General features: G+C 41.2%; 1 protein-coding gene across 1 annotated transcript in view; it reads left to right on the top strand.

The window, feature by feature from the left end:
- fam172a (family with sequence similarity 172 member A) overlaps nt 1-18,494 on the top strand; it is a 213,927-nt gene that overhangs the window by 189,258 nt on the left and 6,175 nt on the right. The gene's annotated exons all lie outside the window — the stretch shown is intronic.

Genomic DNA, 18,494 nt, shown 5'->3' with positions numbered 1-18,494 from the left:
ATGTAAATTCATACTCCTTGGACATTGTTTATAATTATCTCTGGAGACGCCTGTGTCATTTTCATTCAGAAAATAACTTTTTGGTTGAATCAAAGCCATTTTAATTTTCAGTCAGAACTGAACATGAATAATTTAAGACAGCAAGGTGAGCCTTCTATTCTCCTTTTTAAGTAATAGCAAAAACCAAACAACTTCCTCAGCCATTGTTAACACAAGTCATATATGTCAGTATTTGACTGTAAGTTTAAATTTGATGAGTTTTGTTTTGTCTTAAAATAATAATATGAGTAACGATATACATTTACCCCGTAAGGTACTTTTTTTTTTCTTGGTCAAAACTGGTGACGTCTTTCTACGTATCTGCTCACATTTTCAGATAGAGACATTTCAACAGTACGTTTTTTTTAAATTGGTTTTCATCTCTGGTGGCTCTCTGAGACATTAGGATGTCCATCGTCTACTGTCTATATGGGGCAGTTAGCAGTAGCTTATCTCTCTGACCTTGTTTTGAAAAACCCTGGAAAGGTGTTTCTGCCAAGATGATGTTGCTCCATGGTGTCTAAAATTGTTGGAGAATATCTGTCAAGCAATAGGAGCGAGAGCTAAAAGGGCCGTGACATCGGGTCCTCAATGTGCCCACAGCAGGAGCGAAGGAGCAAAGGACAGATAAGTAGGCTGACGTGGAAACTACATATAGAGACACGACAGAGGATTATGTTGCTCTCCATACTTCTGTCTTTATTTTTTTGATAAATTGATTTGACATGAATGTATACCTAAATGCCATAAGACTGTCTCTGTGAGTCCCTGATGGAATCACACTTTATGTTGTCTGGCGTGTGATCGTCATCCTGTGACACACACCTTCTTTGTGAGAGACGCATCGCACCACAGTTGACCCTGTCGGATGGCGATTGCCTGGTTCACTACCGCATCCTGATGCAATCCGCTGTGAATATAATAAACCTAGATGCAAAGGAAAAAGCTGATTATCCATCCTTTCAACCTTTTTGTAGCTCTCGTACTTTTTTTTTAATCATATTTCTCACTCTCATTCTGCCTCTCTAGTATTGGCTTTAAATTTGTTTCACCGCATTTGTCTCATGGTCTTTTATTTTTTTTCTGTTGTCCAGTTTCTGGTTTCCATCTGTTTTGCCATCTACTGCTTATAACTACTTCCCACTCTCTAAAACAAATTAACGAGAAAGCAAGATTCGTGTTCCCCACCTTCATCATCAACCCCACTCTTGATTGTCTCTCATCCCTGGTCACGACATGTCACATTTTAAACCTGCTAGGGGGGTCAAAGGGAGTGCCAGAGGTGCGGTGACTGACGTGGCACTCTGGCTGACCCCTGGCAGCTTGGCAGAGCTGCCTCCATAATGAGATTAGCTGGGTAATGCCGACTCTGTGTCTGTTTCTCCAGCCGCCCAGCCCACCCTTGGGCTCTTTATTTAGCCACCAGAAGGACAGGGCGTGCCAGCATTTGCAGGTCGAGTGCAGGACAGGTCCCACAAGCCCACTCCCCTTTATTCTAACTTCCCCCCCACACCCCATTTTTGTGAAACCCCAGCTACTTTAGCCTTATGCTTTTGCCTTGTTTTCCATTTTTGTGTCTTTGTATAGTATTTTTTTCAGGTTGGGTGATTTATAATAGCATCTCCGTTATTTAGTTGTCTTTTTTCTTAATTTTCAATCAATTTTTGTCTGCTTCTATATCATTATTTCTCTCAATAAATATGGATACATTATGAAAAGTTTCTGAAGAAAATCCTGAAACAACTTTAACAGTGTGTGAAAACAACAGATTAGGAACCTCTAATTCCTCACCTGTTCATTAGAACTGAAATAGCTTCTTGGATTACACGGAAATCTTTGTGAAAAGCGTGGAATAGAATAGATTTACGCTGTGTTCAAGTTGTTATATCAATGCTTCTCAAATGTTCAAAGGCTAAAATTTTGTTTTATAAATCTAAAGTTCTGTAGCAATTAGTTATATCCAAATCCCCTTTAATTAATTTTCATACAATTTACAATGAAAACAAATTGCCATATTTCCCCACATCTATTTGTGACCTAAAGTTTTGACAGCAATTTTAACTTGATGAACTTATTTACTCCGGCCTTGGTGTATATTAATATCACAAACATTCAAAGCCTACTGAAGTGACTTCTAAAGGCAATTGATTCCCTCGGATTTGGTTTGCAGGTTTTAAAGTAGAGGGTACCAAATACAAATGCAAGGAACACCTTTAAAAACGGTGGGTCAGTTAAAAGCGCTGTTGCCTTGCAGCAAGAAGGTCCTGGGGTCGAGGATATCTGGCCGAAACACCCGAATTAAATGTGTGAGTTCTCCCCGTGCATGTGTGGGTTCTCCCTGGGTACTCTGTCTTCCTCCCACAGTCTAAAAACCCGACCATTAGGTTAATTGTTCTCTGTAAATTGCCCTCAGGTATGAATGTGTGATTGGTTGTTTTTCCCGTGTGGCTCTCTGTTGCCCTGCAATAGACTGGTGACCTGTCCAGGCTGTACACTACCTCTTCCCCAAACACCGCTGAAGCTAAGCACCAGCCACCCTGCGGATTTAGAAAATGGCTAGGATGTATAATTTTCCAATTTATGCACAACCTAGTTCTAACATGACAGATGGTGACTTTTTTAGGGGCAAAAATAGTTTTGCATGGCATTGGATTTAGGCCTGTCTGAGGGAAAGAAATATGTTAAAGTGAAAGAGAGAATGCGATTTGGGTAGACACTTATTCACCCCTCTAAATATTGCCCTCGGCTCATGATGACACGTTTGTTTAGGGTGGTCTCAGATGGACATACAGAAGTGGGAACAAAAAATGTCAGAACCCAATGCCTGTGTGATCAAGAGCAATCTCAAGGTGAAGAGCAAACTGACAGCGGGAACAAAAGTAGACTTTGACATGTCTGGGTAACACAACCCTGCAGTGTAAATGACGAGTGCAGAGGCCATACAGTAGAAGTAGGCTGGTTACACACATTTCTGCCAGGCATAAGCTGACAATCATACACCCCAAAGAGCACAAATACAATGAGCAATTGGTACAATATGTTTGTTTGGGTGGAACTTGAACCTGTCTGTTCCCCGGGGCCACAGCCGAGCAGGTGTTGGTGTGCATTCACCCTATAACATACTGAAACTAAGAACACCTGGACACCTGGACTGAGCTTTATATCTCCGTCAGACTGATTAGAGCTGTCACGCTCTCAAAGACAGAAAGTGACCCCAAAGCTGAGGGGGGCACACCTGTTTCATGGGAGGCCCCCTGTCGTTTAAGGAGCCTCTCATAACAGCTGAAAGGGGAACAAAGTTTCAAGTGTTTAATTGGTGCTTATATTGAATAAAAGCTGAGGGAAAAAATCATAACATATCAGAGTCATCTAAACAAAGGGACTAAAGGAAAAAATGGTGGCTTACTGTGGCTGCTTAACCACTTAACTACTCTTTGATCTGGACCTACAGCTTTGATAACATGGTCTACATCAGTGTGACTTTGTGGTGAAGTAAGGGTGAGCAGCTTTGCACTTTATGCTGCTGTGGCATTTCTCAAAGCAGAGATTTTCTATTTTCATTCTATGTATTTCAACCTACAAATGCATTTTGATCATGGGATTTTTTTTTGCCAGCTCTCTACTTTTTTGGAGGAACAACACTGTTAGATCTAAGGCTACGATCACACAACAGGCGATTGCGACCCCTATCCGTCTTTTTCATTGCAGTGTAAACGGCCCAATAAAAAATAAAATCTGGTTTGTGCCATCTCTATATGTTGTACTAAATCGGATACGTATTGGATAGTTTTCAAATTGTGTGCAGTCTGAACGGTCATGTCGCATTTCATTTGTCTTTTACGTCACTGTCCTGACTCTGACAACACATCTACACAGACCTCTCTTAATAGCTGTGCTTTTTTCTTTTCTTTTATTTGTTTATCTTGTTATGATGTGGTTTTAATATTGTCTGCAACAACTTCATAATAATACGGAGATGCCGGTATGCACTGTTCCGCTCTTGTACTTTCTTGTTCTGTTATCTACGCATGTGGGTTGATTTGGCGTCTTGAGCCATTCAGACTGAAGTTCAGTATGACACCAGCCCTAAACATACAGCCAAGACTACAATGGAAAGGTTTAGATCAAATAATATTTTATGTAATACAAAAAGCTTGTCACCTGTATTTGCAGCAAAAGGTTGTTTTCCAAACTATTGATACCAATTCAAACTGTGCTGCTTAGAAAGTATTAACCTTGTATATGTTCCTTCTACTTCATCATATTTATGTGCTATTTTATACTGGTTGATGACTTAAAATCCCATTAAAATACAAAACTACAACATTTTTGTTTGTATTCCTACAACTTGTGAAGAAGTTCGAAGGGATGGACACATGCAATGCACTGTGGGCCTACAGGACCTGTCCACAGAAAGTTACAACTTGTTTGTTGAAAAGAACAAAATTAATATTTCCACATGTGCTTGTTTAGTAACACAAACACCCATCCACACAAGACCACAGCGGATATGAGCCTTTATAGAGCACTAAAGAAAACCTATTGAATAAAGGAAACTGTGAGGAGGAATTTGAGACACTTGTTAATTTGTAAAAATAAATATAATCACAATAGCATTTGTACGTGGGACTTTATTAACTGGAGGCCTTGTCCACAGAGAGGGGTCATGGGAATTTCAGCAACACAGTACTTATAGTCTTGTCTTAAGGCTCTGCAGTTCATCAAAAATATCTCTGCTACTCTTTCAAATGCTGTTTAAAATCCTTATTTAAACCTGGTGTATTTAAAAGGTCTTCATGTACATAATCGTATAGGTTTCTCACTTTAACTGTAATTTATTAATTTTAAGATTTAGTTAATGTAATAGTGTTTTAACTATCGTTTGCCTAAAATCTGAAGTCTGAAGTGTTTATCATTACTGCACACTTACAGTTGTGTTCACATCAGTAACCAGAGCAGTCGCTGTTTGTGGTAGGAATTGTATTTCAACAAGCCAAGCAATTAACTAGATTAACATCATGGACTGTGGGCCGCTAATCCGATTGAAAACCTGTTCGGTAACGTTAAATATTTTACATAGTAAATGTTTGAATTTGTAAATCAAAATGCAGATACCGGGGTGTTTTGGATGATGAGCTTAACATTTCTTTTGTTCTGTAGTTCTGTAGAGCGACTATTTGCTAAAGAATATTTTTCATGGTATAAATTGGAATATAATATGGAGTGTTCCCAGTGATTTTGCCTTTCTGAGACTTTTCACGTTTGTTCACTTCTTAAACATACTGACTTTTTTTGTAACAAGGTAAGCCTTTTATCTCATGAAAATAACAAAGAAAATTTACTTCCAACGCAATTGTTAAAAAACAAATAACATTAAAATTAAGAGGAAAAGGGCACAATTTCGATAGTGTCTGTCACAGGCGACAGGATCTTGGCAGAGGGAAAGTGGTAGGGATTTAAGAGTCAAATAACAGAGCGAAGAGGAAACTAAAAAGCTGTCAGAGACAAGAAAAAAAGAATAGGAACATGAACAACCAGCAGGGAAAGAAAGAAAAGAGCAGTTGGAGAGAGGGGATCCTCTGGATGGAAGATTGTAACATCACACTTTAGGTTCCCTTATGGGACTACCAGAAACGGAGCAAACTCTCTTCTGCATGCAGGGAGAAGAAGCTTTGCCAGCATGGAAAACATACAAGAGCAGAATGAGAGATGAGTGCGGCAGAGAAAAAAAAGAGGCCTTTTTCCCCTGAGGTGAAGTGGGAATTTTCTGCTGGCGCAAACAGTATGTAGTCAGATACCTGAGAAAGAAGAGGAAAGGAGAGAAAATTTTAGTAGGAAGGGAGGCTTATGATGGCCGAAACTAGAGAACATGTTAGGTTAAGAGTTCAGCAGAAAGTGCACGTGCGTTAACGCTGCATTAGACGGAGAATTTATGGCATAAAAATGCAATAACAATTCTGTAGTTTATAAAGGGACTCAAAAATTATGTCATTTTTTTTTTTTATTTCACAAGAGAAGAATCTTTTTTTAGGATTTTTGAATGTTAGAATATTCAAATTTGTCTCCCTCCATTGAAAATTGTGAGACTAAATGCTCACTCGGTCATTTTATTGGATCCGTAGCCTTTGACCCCATCGCTGCTCCTTTCTCCAAGCTGAGCACTACACTTATGCCTTTACTGTGAATTGTAGCCTTGGACAACTTTGTTATGTGTATTAGGACGTATAAAAGTCTACATGTAAAAAGCATCATTAAACCAAAGTAACCTAAGTGGTCGTGCGTTGTAGTTCAACTCAGTCAAAGCCACAAGGTCACTAGAGAAGCTCTACCCAGAGGTCAGAGAGTGCCGCTGTGATCTCGGGAGAAACTGCTCACGGACAGAGCAATAAATACAGAAAGAAACTTTAACTGCTGTAAAATATGAGGCAGTCATCTCCATTTTCCGCACCTTTCCTTGACTGTGTGCGTACGCTCGCTTGGATGTGTTTCTAGGATGGAGGTTTTGCTTAAGGGGGGAACAAGACAGGGTTAGGGAGGGATTTAATATGCTTCTTTGGCCCTTGGGGGGTTGTACAGTTGAAAGTCATTGCATGAGGCGTGCAGAATCACACCACATTGAATAACAGAGGAACTGGGGGTGGTGGGTTGAATGAGTGGGATGGGGCGCTGCTATAAAAAGTGAAATCCTATCACTTAGCAGCTGAGCACAGATGAAGCTGCGTTTGAACTGGGAGGCATAAAATATACATTGTAAACACAGTATTTGTAGCTCCTTTAAATTATGACAGAGGGTAGTTTTTATGCCCGTTTTCCTACTGCGCGCGTGTTTTCATCTCTCATCCTTACGGTTTGTATTTAAACACTTTTTTCACATCACCAGCCTCAACAACTGTCTCCAGCACATGATCCATCACTACTTATGATTTTTGAGTTGAGTCTGCAGATAAGCTGTCTCTCCTGGTTTATTTTTAATTTTTTTTCCCCCTTTTGGGTTTACTCCAGGCTACTGGCCTAATTGTGGTTTATGATCCATCTCTCCTCAAAGTCTCCCCAACAACTCTTTATGCAGTGTATTTTTTCTATGCTCCTCTTGAACTTCGCTTGGCTTAAAAACAATGCATTCTTAGATCATAAATGGGCCTTGTCACGTTCAGTGACCATAAAAACACGTATTCATCTTCAAATAAAACAATATATGGCAAGCGTTCATCCTGATAGGGTTATCCTTTTGGAGCCTGTGCAATCAGTAGACATAAACAGTGTTGTGCCATCTGCCGGCAGTACTACGGCACTATCAGAAAGCGAGATGGCGAGGCACTGCAGGAGCCAGTAGACCGTCCTGCAGTGCCTCGCAGCAAAGCAACAGCTCAGCGGTGTCGAAGACCAACCTGATCTACAGGGTTAGGGATACTTACTCTTTCTTTTCTCACCTTCCCTGGGTGTCGCGGACTCACTGGGATCCATTGCTTCTCTTGTTTACTCATTGACACATGCGCAATCGCGTACTTCCAGTCACGGGGTCTTATGGTAAATATACACAAAAGTGTGTTGTTTACCCACAAATAGAACAAGACAAAATGTAAAACACAGAAATAAAATACAAGCCAACACCTCTAATTATTAATCGGAAAACTTTTGTATGCAACTAGAGTTAGCTATTGGCATAGAAATGCATGGTCATAGTACATGACTAGGCCCCTTTAAGGTCTTTGCCTGATGCTTTACTCTGTGTACTTGTACTTCCTGTTTTTTTAAATTAAAATCAAAGCTTCTTGGATGTCATTCTCTACTAATCTACAATCAACAGACCAGACTGTAGAATGCAACCTCTCTCCTCTATGTGGAGTGAGAGTAGGTGTTTATTCTCCTTCTGACTCAGACGTTTCAATGAAAAATGCATACAGCGGGGGACTAGAAGCAGCTTATCAAAAGGTTAAGTCTTCCCCATTGTTTTCTCCTTCTGCAAAATGGAGCATATCCAACAATAGCGGCAGCAGTGGATCGCTTTATGTTTCCGTCTGTTTTTGTTTCTCTGTTTGTAGAATGGCTGTGACTCAGCGTTTTGGGCTTTCACCCCAAAGTTAAGCATCAAGTACAAGAGTAGCTGTTTACACTATGCCCCTAGTATCATCCATTAAAAAGTTATTTGAGTGCAGGTTCATAATAAAATTATTCTTACCATAAAGAGGTTGCTCACAAATCTAACTTAACAACTTGAAGATAAATCAATATCACACTCAAAAATGCTCTGCACTGGTGTCTGGGTCAAGGCGTTGGACGCCTTTTTGACGCTCAAATCACGTTCAGTCTGAAAGTTTGATGTCACCCTTCTAGGTGGGGGGGTCAATCTTTGCCTCAGGTGGAGAAGTTTAATTATCTTTGTGTCTTGTTCATGAAGGATAGTAGGATGGAACGAGAGATGGAAGGATGGATTCTGCAGGAATGAAGAAAGAGCTGAGCCAAAGTGAAAAGCTCGCGATTTGCAGGTCTGTCTACTTTCCAACCCTCATCTACGGTCATGAGGTATGGATCATGACTGAAAGAACGAGATCCCGGATGCAAGTGGTAGAAATGAGCTTCCTCCAGCCTGGCTCAGTCTTAGCAACAGGGTGAGGAGCTTTGTTATCGGGGCTGGACTCAAGATAGAGCTGCTGGTTCTCTGCATCGATAGGAGTCATTTGAGGTTGTTTGTTCTTCTGATAAGGATGCCCCCTGGGCACCTCCCTTTGGGAGTTTTCTGTTCTCATTCTATTGGGAGGAGACCACAAGAGCAAGACCTAGAACTCGCTGGAGGGACTATATATCCTGTCTGATCTGGGAACACCTTAGGATCCCCTAGAATGAGCTAGAGGATGTCGCTGGGGAGAGGGATGTCTGGGTTTCTCTCCTAGACATGTTGCCCCTGCTTATCAGATTTCAGATAAGCAGAAGACTATGGATGGACAGATGGAAGGCCGACGGGACTCTTCCATCTTAAAAAAAATGTTACCCATCAAGCAATTACTTTCCACTTCATAATTATGTTAAACCTTTTGTGGGTACGTCTTGTTTAACCCCATTGAAATACACATATTTTAGTTGTTGCGCTGTGAAAAATTCAAAGGAAGAGAACTGCTTTTTCAGGGCATTGTAATGTAGGACTGGGATAATTTTTCCACCAAATATAGAAGTGCCATTTTCACCATGTCTATCATTTTTTTTACAGTTTTGTACTCATAGTAATAGCTACGTTTTATGTGTGTGTGTGTGTGGGGGGGGGGGGGGGGGGGGGGCATCTTCTTTCAGGCTGTATTTGCTTGCACTTCCACTCATTTCGCATAGCTTAACACGCAGTCCCTTCTCAGGCCTTGTGTGGAAGGAGTGCTGCCTGGGAAAGTGATAGCAAGAGAAAAAGAGCTCTGGAGAGTGAGTTATCTCTTTAGATGTCATTGAGGCGACGCCTCTTTTCTCTCCCTCTCTCTCCTTCTCTCTATCATTTGGCTCTTTCTTCTCTTCTCTCTGGCTGCCTGTCTCTCTTGTTCCCACTTGCTCTCTCAAATCATGCTCGCCTCCAGTGGTATTCAGACAGTCCAAGGACAAAATAGAGATATGCTGGGAGCAATGGACTGTCCGTCAGTGTGCGCTCGTGTGTGTTTGGTGTGTGTGTGTGTGTGTGTGTGTGTGGTGGGGGGGGGATTGATGTTGAGTCTTTGAAGCTGTTTTCTCCTTGTCCTAACAGATTGGAGGCCCGTCCCTCTCCATTTAACCCCCTGATGCTACATCACACGCTTACACACAAACAGGGCCCACTTAACAGGCAGCTGTGGACACACTTAACAACACATAGCAAGATTTAAGATTCACCTAGAGCTCCGTGCACAGCTTGATATTGTCGAGGTCGTGCCCTTGTGTTTGAGGACTGTTACATTCGCTTCATTTCATTTTTACTGACTTGTCAAGGTGACTGTAATGGCATTAAAAAGGTAATTTCCATAAAGATATGTAAGTTATGTGCTGATTTTTTTTTTTTCTTATTGTACTCCCACATGAACAGCACCAAGCTCGGGGTCTCGCTATTACTAAGTCATGCTGTGTGTTAATGTGGCCTTGCCTTGTCTGACTAAACCAGTTTGAAGTAGATGGCCCCTAGGTCTGTGACCCTGAACGCACACACAAAATAAACCGCATGCATGACCTATCTGCCTCACGCCCCCTCCTCAACACACACACACACAAAAAGAAATCCATCCTGGAGACAGACTTTTCCCCTCGAGAGTGTGTGTGACATGGCAGCTCCGCTCCTTAAGACAAACAGGGGAAATCCTCCTTGTCTTGCCCTGTCCATCACCGACCATCTCAATATCCCAAGGCATGTGCCTGGCTGCAAACCCTCCCTCGCCCCTTCTCCAAAAACTGAGATTCGACCAACAACCCCTGCACACACACATACACACACACACACGTGCACAGGCCACTTGGCTCCAGACGAGTTCCCCTGACGCAGGGACGCGGTCCAGCAGGAAGTTTAAGGAGAGGTTTGTGGCCTTTTACTTCTGTCAGAACACTTCAAGTCTGACCCCCTCTTGACCAGGTGGCTTCCTTCTCCTCAATCTCTCCATAAACAACCACATCCCCGTGACTGAAGGCGTGCCGGCTCGCCAAGTGTAATAACATCAGTCATGTTTTGATGTGAGGCTGAAGGTCTACGTGAACTAGGGAGGCATCGCAGTGAGAGCAGTCTGTGTTTTCCTTCTGAGTTCTCTCTGATTGCAAGGACAACAGATCTTTGTCATGGAGGAAACTATGTTAACCCGTCACCTTGGCAGTCTTTCTCCGCCCGCTATTTATCCGCCGTGTGTCAAAACACGCTCATGCTCATGTGCACAAACTTTGCACACAGGCAGACACTCAGAAAGAGGAGCTGGCTGTGCGCTGATCTTGCTGAGTGTGTGTCAGCTCTATTAGCACATTCCCAGATAGGGCCAGAGCGCTCTTATCTGTGGTGACCCATTAATTACACTTTGTTCCATTAAGTGATCTATTTCAGACCTGCCCCACCCTCAGCACCCACTCTGTGCTATCTCCACCTCTGGCCTGCTCCACCCCCACCTGAACTTTCTTTTCTCATGTGTAGTCCTTTCATCCAGCCAACACACATACACACATCTACAGTATGTATGTGTGGTGTGTGTCCAGCCCGACACACACCATCTATTCCTCACTGTATTTGTTACAACACATGTTGCTCTGTGTTTGCATTTGAACAATAAGGTCTGCAAGTTCTCCAGTTTTTGTCTCTAAGCTTTGTACATCTAGAGATGGAGATTTTTGCCATTTCCTCATTTCAAAACTAGCTTAAAGTGAAACAAAACTCCAGTAATGTTGTTTTTTTATTGTATAATGGCAAACCTTTTACCAAAGGTTGCCTATATAGAATAAAAATGTATTATTTTAACCCTTTCTGTGCTTTTCACAGGTGCTGCCAACTTGGCATCCAAATAACGCCCTGTCTTTCAAATCATGTGAGGGGGGGGGGACGTCAGCAGGTTATTATGTATTATATATGTTTGTATTATATACTTTTGTTTGACTTTATGCTCAGTCGGATTGGATGTACATCATCTGAGAACATGGGTTTTTAAGTCTTCAATTGGATTTAGGTCTTTGATTAGGCCATTGTAACTCAGGAATCTATTTCTGAAGGCAGTTGATTTCACCGGATTTTACTTAGGGTTATAAAATGAAAGGTGGGTGAAAATATATTCACACACTACTGTGACTTGGTTCCCACACTCAAAGTTGACAACCACTGGTTCCGTCTTTGTTACAGGTGCGCGGGACCCGTCCTGCTCCTGTCTTTATCTAGAGCCTTTGTGGCAGAGTGATGTGTGTAGGCTGTAAGGTAGCTGTTGTCCTGGAGGTGAACAAGCGTGTCCATGTGTGTGTCCTAGACCTCACTTAGTTGAAGTGGACCAGGAAACATGTGTTATTTGGAATGAGGAGTGATTGTAGTCAGAGCCGCTGACAGGGGGTGGCAACCAGGTCAATTGTCCCAGGGTCATGGTGGAGGGAGGGCCCTCTACTCATCAAATTATGGGCAAAAAAATGTTTTCTTGATAGGTCTGTTTGGAAAAGAAAAAATTAAGCATATTTGAATAAGATAAAACATTTTTAAATTTTATATTTCTAATTTCTTGCTGCAGTGGTCCCAGCTGGACCTCTCTTATCTCTCTGTCCGCTGCTCTAATGGCACTAACTAACGTAGCAAGTTCTATCAGGGACATGCGGTATATCTTTTTGCTAGTGGAAGTTATAATTAGAACAGGTCCGATAGGTAGTGTTTTGGAGGCTGATAAATGTCCGTGGTTGCACTGTTTCGTAACTTGCTCTAGATTCACGTTAATTCTGGACATGTTCACAACAGTGCAGGATATGTAGGTGGAGGTTTAGCAGCAGTGAATAAAATGAAGATACAGCTGTAGAACCTCAGCTTCTAAAGGATGATTTTGGTTCATAGCATTTGGAACTCAAATCTAAACTCACTCAAAAATCAGCTGTAGCTTAAAATATGCACCATTTGGACCATCCAGCATGTATGTAAAGCCTAAAGTGTCACAATTCAATAAATTCTAAGTCCCAAAATAGATATTTGTACATGTGAAAATCTTATATTAAAATGAAGACGTAGGCATCAAAGAAATTTAAATATATTTAAATTCAGAAATGTCAGATGTTAGTATTAATTTAGTGCGACAGTCTACAGCAGCTAGATGTACTATAACACAGGAAGAAAACAAGTCATTTTAAAATGATGGTCTTGTCCCGGGCCCAGGCTCAACTGGCCTGACTAGTATAGCGTCAGTCAGTATTTTAGTAAATGTCCAACTTGGCCTCAGTTTGGTTTGGACTCTCAGTTAGAGTATGTGTATGTCAGCATACCTACATGTGTAGATGTTCTGTCTCTGCTCCATCTTGTCCATCTCATGCTTGGCAGGTTTATCTGTCCTGACCTTTGTCCAAGCGCCATGATGTTCTCTGTAAGTGTATGCATATGCATGTAGAGCCTTTGCTTGTGCACGGTCTTTTTGGAGGGGTTCTCTGTTTAGCCATGCTGCTTTTGAGTTTAGATTGTGTCTGGGCATGGAAACGAAACCTCTCCATTGCTCCTCAACAGGATAGAAACAAAACCCTGTCAGGCGAGCTTGCAGCCCATTGAGTGTTGCCATTTAAGTCCCGACCAATGGTGGAGCAGATGGAACAAAGGGCCTGGACCTGGAAGTAAGACTAGTGTTTACAGAGCTAAAATATAGAAAGTAATCCTAACAAGGTCCTACCATAGACAAATATGTGTGTACTCACTGTCTTGTGTAGGCCTAGACTTTTTTTTAGCCTTGTTCCATTACACAGAAGCTTCATTTTGAATTATTAGGTATATGTAGGTTTTTGAAACCTCAAGTCTTGGATGTATCAGCATGAACCGTGTCTGCCAGTTCCAGCACGGCACAGGGCTTTTCAAAAGTATACCCACGTCTGGAACCTTCTCTCATTTTGTCACAGTACAACAAACCTCCATGTGTGTTATTGGGATTGGAGTGATAGACCACAATTATGTGTAGTTAGTTGGTATATCACATAAGAAAATACATTCAACATGATAAAATGTGGAGCAGTTCAGTGAATATAGCACTACAGGGCTCTCCAGGAATCCAGAATCTACCTAATATTATCATGTCTATTTTGATATTTTGATACAAACACAATGCAGTATTGTTATTTTTGCCAATAAATATATACAGCATCAACCTGTAATTCCCTACAAGGAAAAATATATATTTCTACAGGCAACTATCACACAGATCCAGCTTGACTCTTTTATTCTAAAATGTTTTGTTGTTTTTAAACTCTTTGCATCCAACTCTGAAAGGTGGAACCCAGCTCTTTATACTAAAGTTGATGCACACCTAGATCTTATTCTCGTGCATTTCAGCGAGTTTGTACAGAGTTTAGTAAAGTAGCTGACATTGAGAGGTTATATAGAGGGGAGGGGATGTTTGGACCTTTCGATTTTTACTGGAGAGCAGAGCGTCTGACGCAGGTATCAAATAGCCCGCAGAGTCCTTGGACCAGCGTTATCTTGTAAATACTTGGCTCCAAGTCTATAAAAGCCAATGTCTTTTAAGACGGCCAAGGCCGCTCTTCCCAGTAAAATAAAAAGCACCCTGTCCAGTCTCGGTGTCTGGCTAGAGGGGAAAATAAGTTGGAGAGGAAAGATGAGGGATTCAACTAAATGAGACAGAAAAAAGTACAGTGCCTTGAAAAAGTATTCATACCCTTTGAACTTTTCATATTCCTTCACATTGAACCTTGAAGCTTTAATGTATTTAATGGAACTTTATGTGAGAGACCAACACAAAAGATAGCACAAGAGAAGTGGAAGGAAAATGATAGCAAAAAAATTTAAAAAAGTGTTGTGTGCATTTCTTGTTTAGTCCTGTTTTCTTTGGTACACCTAAAGAAATCATTACAAACTGAAATTATGACAAAAATTCAAACCTACTTAGATGTAACCGTCCACCTAAACTGACTTAGAGGCAGCCAAGAGGCTCATGGTAAATGTGGAGGAGCTACAGATACGTCGTGATACATTCTTCATGGGCCAGTCATCGGTCATTAACTCCATAATTTTGTCCTTTACAGAAGAATGGTAAGATAAACGCTATTGTTGAAAGAAGATCATAAGAAGCAGTTAGTCACAAACACCACAGAAGACCCAGCCAACATGGAAGACAGTGATCTGTTCCCGTGAGACATAACATGACCTTTCGGCCATGCAAAATGCTACAGTAGTTGATCAGAAGATGAATTTTGCTAAATAGGGGTCAGTCCTGAAAGGAAAACTGATAGAGGCTGCAAAAGATTTTAGATTGTGGAGGTTCAATGAAAAAAGGACAATGACCCTAGATATACAGGCAGATGGTCATGTTATGTTGGAATTAGCCAGTCAAAGTCCAAACCTGAATCTAAAGGAAAATTATTGGAAAGACTTCAGAATGGATGTTCACACACGCTCCATCCAGTCTGGCTGGGCTTAAGCTGTTATGCAAAGTGGAACTGGCAAAATGTTAGAGACATAACCCAAAAGACTTAAAAGGTAGTACTACAAAGTATTGGTGGAGGGAGACTGAATACATATTTTGACAACCATGTAACTTTTATTCAATTTAGAATATAGTTTTTGTCACTTTATCACATCATTTTTGATTATTACATGGCAATAAATGGAAAGTTTTTCAATGCATGGCGATAAGGCTTTTATCCTGGTCATGGTTTTGCATCGGACCAGTTTATAGAAAGCAAAGTAGCACAGGCTGGGTAATGATTTCAACCAGTTCATGTGATATTCTCTTTCTGGTTTTCCTCTTGATTTTCTTCTCGCTCTCTTTTCTTTTTTGGTCTTAGTAAATACAAAGTCCCCCTAGCAGCCCCTTTAGCAAGTGATTCAGGTTCCTCATCTCTGGATGCTTAATGAGTTCTGGCTTGTTTTTGTCTAACAACAACACACAGTAATAAGCAAAGCAATTAAAAGCAGGATGACAGAATGGTGAGTGGAAGTGGGGGGAGGTGGGGTGGACCCCACTTACAAACGAGCATTAAAAATGGATTCCATTCAAGAGGTAACAGCGGTGAAACTGGTCGGATCAAACGAGCTCTGTTTTGGGTGATTTTCTCTTGTTTGATGTAGGTTAGCAAGGAAACTAGTTAACCTCTGAGTTTGTGATGTTATTTTTTTTATTTTAAACAAGCAGGTTATGTGGCATCTAATTTTACCTGTTTTAATCTCCATTAGATGTCGGTCCTGCTCTGAGTTAAAATCTAAGGTTTCTGGCCAAAGACGACATGCCCATTCTCTTTTACAGAGGCCAGCGTTGCTCCGACAGTGTGGCCGACCACCTGTCACCTGCCCGCGCCTCTCTTTGACCTCGTCTTCTCGGGCAACGTGTCGCGCCACCCTGAGCAGACAGCCACACGGAGCAAAATGTCATCCTTGACCTTTAAGCATGTCTGCGAGCAAAGCGACAATACGCAACAAAAAAACTTGACCGCTCATGCGTGGTCGTTGCTCGGGGGACGACCATACATCGAGGCTCAAAGTCTGCTCACACACCACGAAAGAGCATCTAATACCAGAAAGAGTCGGAAGTCTGATCGTCTGACAAGCAGGATTCAGACGCCGATTCTCTCCCGGTGAGGCATGCAACAGATAGTTTCCACGAACAGCGGGCCGGCTAAGGTTACAGGCTGCAGAGGCCTGCTCCCACAATGCACTGCTTGGCCTCACGTTGAGATAAAACAAAAGCTTAGGTTACATTTGATTGGAGATTGATAAGATTATCCCCTGTTTGTGTGTTGTTGCTTTTTATCTGGGGTTTTCTTTAAAGAAAAAAAAGAGGAAATAAGATTATTTTTTCCTGCATTTATATTTCAGCCTATTAGTTAAAAAATTGTCCCTGTCAGAAATTCTGCTTTTCTGATTTTTGCTTCATAATTATATCAGGGTTAATCCTTTTTTTTTTCCAATGGAGGTTTATTAATCATTTAACCCAAATGTCAGTACATTTTTTTAAGCGCTCATAATTGTTTAAAGAAAATCAACTCACACAAAGAAAAGTATCATCATTTTGCGTTCCCCCTCGCCTCAAAGCGTTCTTCATTTGAATATGTATTTATATTATAACTGAAGCAAAAGAGATATGCCCCCCTTCACATCAGTGTAATTATGAATAAAAAAGAATTTGATTCAAATAAAATAGGCCATTTGTACACAAGCAATTAACTGGTGCTGCTTTAAATAATGTAGCCCAGATGGAACCTAATTATAGTCGGCATGCTTTGATTCGCGGCTCCTGTCGGAGTATCACTCGGGGCGTCACTTTGGCTTTTCAGTCACCTAGCGTTTGTTTTGAAATTTGTGACAATCACAGCCGATTACCATTTTTAACAGCGTGCAACATTTGGTGCAGAGGGAAGAAAGCATGGCCTTCAGCTATGCACAAGTTTCCCCTGTTTCCAGCTCAAAACTCTGCTCCTCTCTTGGATTCCTCCGCTGCACACAAATCATAACTGTGTGCGTTTGGAATGGGTAACCGTGGGCCGTGAGCAGACACTTGCAAGACAAACGTGTTTGTCTATGTGTGCAAATGTGTGCAGTAATGCCGAGTCAGAGGGAGATCAAACAGTCAGTCAATTACCCAGAGAGGGCTCCAGTGGCTGTGACAGAGAGGAGGAGGCTAAACATCCAGGATCAAATGCTCCTCTCTGTCTGCCAAATAATGAGGCAGCCTCGGCGAGTTTGGGAAAACACACACGTACTCACACACACACACACACACATACACACGCTCAGGATGGTGTGCCGCAGGCCGCTGGGCAGCCCGGCCATCAGAGCTGTGTTGTGACCTCAGCAGAGAGAACATGAGGGAGATCTCACCACAGAGCATGTTTCTGCACCAGATATTTCTTGCCTTACAGTCAAACTCCTCCACAGTGCTGTGAACGTGTCGCCTCGCTTTCAGATCAGCTGTCATTATTGCAAGAAGGATTTTTTTTTTTCCTGTTCACCAGCACTAATTAGAAGTTTGTTCTGAATTTAATTATATAGGAATTTTTCTGTCCTTTTTAATTATTTCTTTTTCTTGTTTCTGATGTGATTTCCCTTTGTCCTGCTTACACTTCCCTCTCCAGTCGTGCCATTGATTCAGTTTATTTTTGAGCAGTATTATAGAGCAAACGCGCCCTAACACTCCACAGCAACTAAACCTCATGATACATAAATTCCTGTCATATATATTTGTGTTTGTAAATCAGAGCGCATATTGCGAATCAAGTTTAATAAGCTTGTAAAATAAAAATAATTTTGACAATAAAAGGATTACAGGAAAACAAAATAATACATATATATTATCATTGTCAAATTTATTCTATACTTTAAAAGGATTTTTATTGTGTTTAGATGCTACAAATATATTTAAACTGCTACAACTATATAGTTCAGAGTTTCCGCAGGGTCTAATTAGTAAATCTCAGCTATGCACATAAATCTTTCAGACCTGATTTGAAATTACAATTAAGCCCAAAATGATGTATCTCCATACAAATGGCTAATTATTTTTTTTAAATATCTCTTTAAATCTCTTACCAGACTCATGATCTCTTTCGATCTTACCTGACGCTGCGTTCACTCTCACGTCGACCGTCAGGAGCACACCAAGCTAAATGTCTGACGTGTAAACAGGTCAAACCTCCTTCAAAATGCTGAGCAATATTTATCACATCCACCTGATATGATACTCCTGAGTGTGCTTTTTGACATTTTAAAATGAGAATAATTGTAGGGCGGTCCTAATTAATTCCTCTGGAACTGCACATTTTAAATGACATTTTTTACAAAGTTTTCCAAGGTCTGAGTCGTCAGTTTT

This window comes from Fundulus heteroclitus, chromosome 12, assembly GCF_011125445.2.
Source record: "Fundulus heteroclitus isolate FHET01 chromosome 12, MU-UCD_Fhet_4.1, whole genome shotgun sequence".
Taxonomy (NCBI): Eukaryota; Metazoa; Chordata; class Actinopteri; order Cyprinodontiformes; family Fundulidae; genus Fundulus; species Fundulus heteroclitus.
The sequence above is the reverse complement of the archived record's forward strand: the minus strand, read 5'-3'. Positions and strand labels throughout refer to the sequence as shown.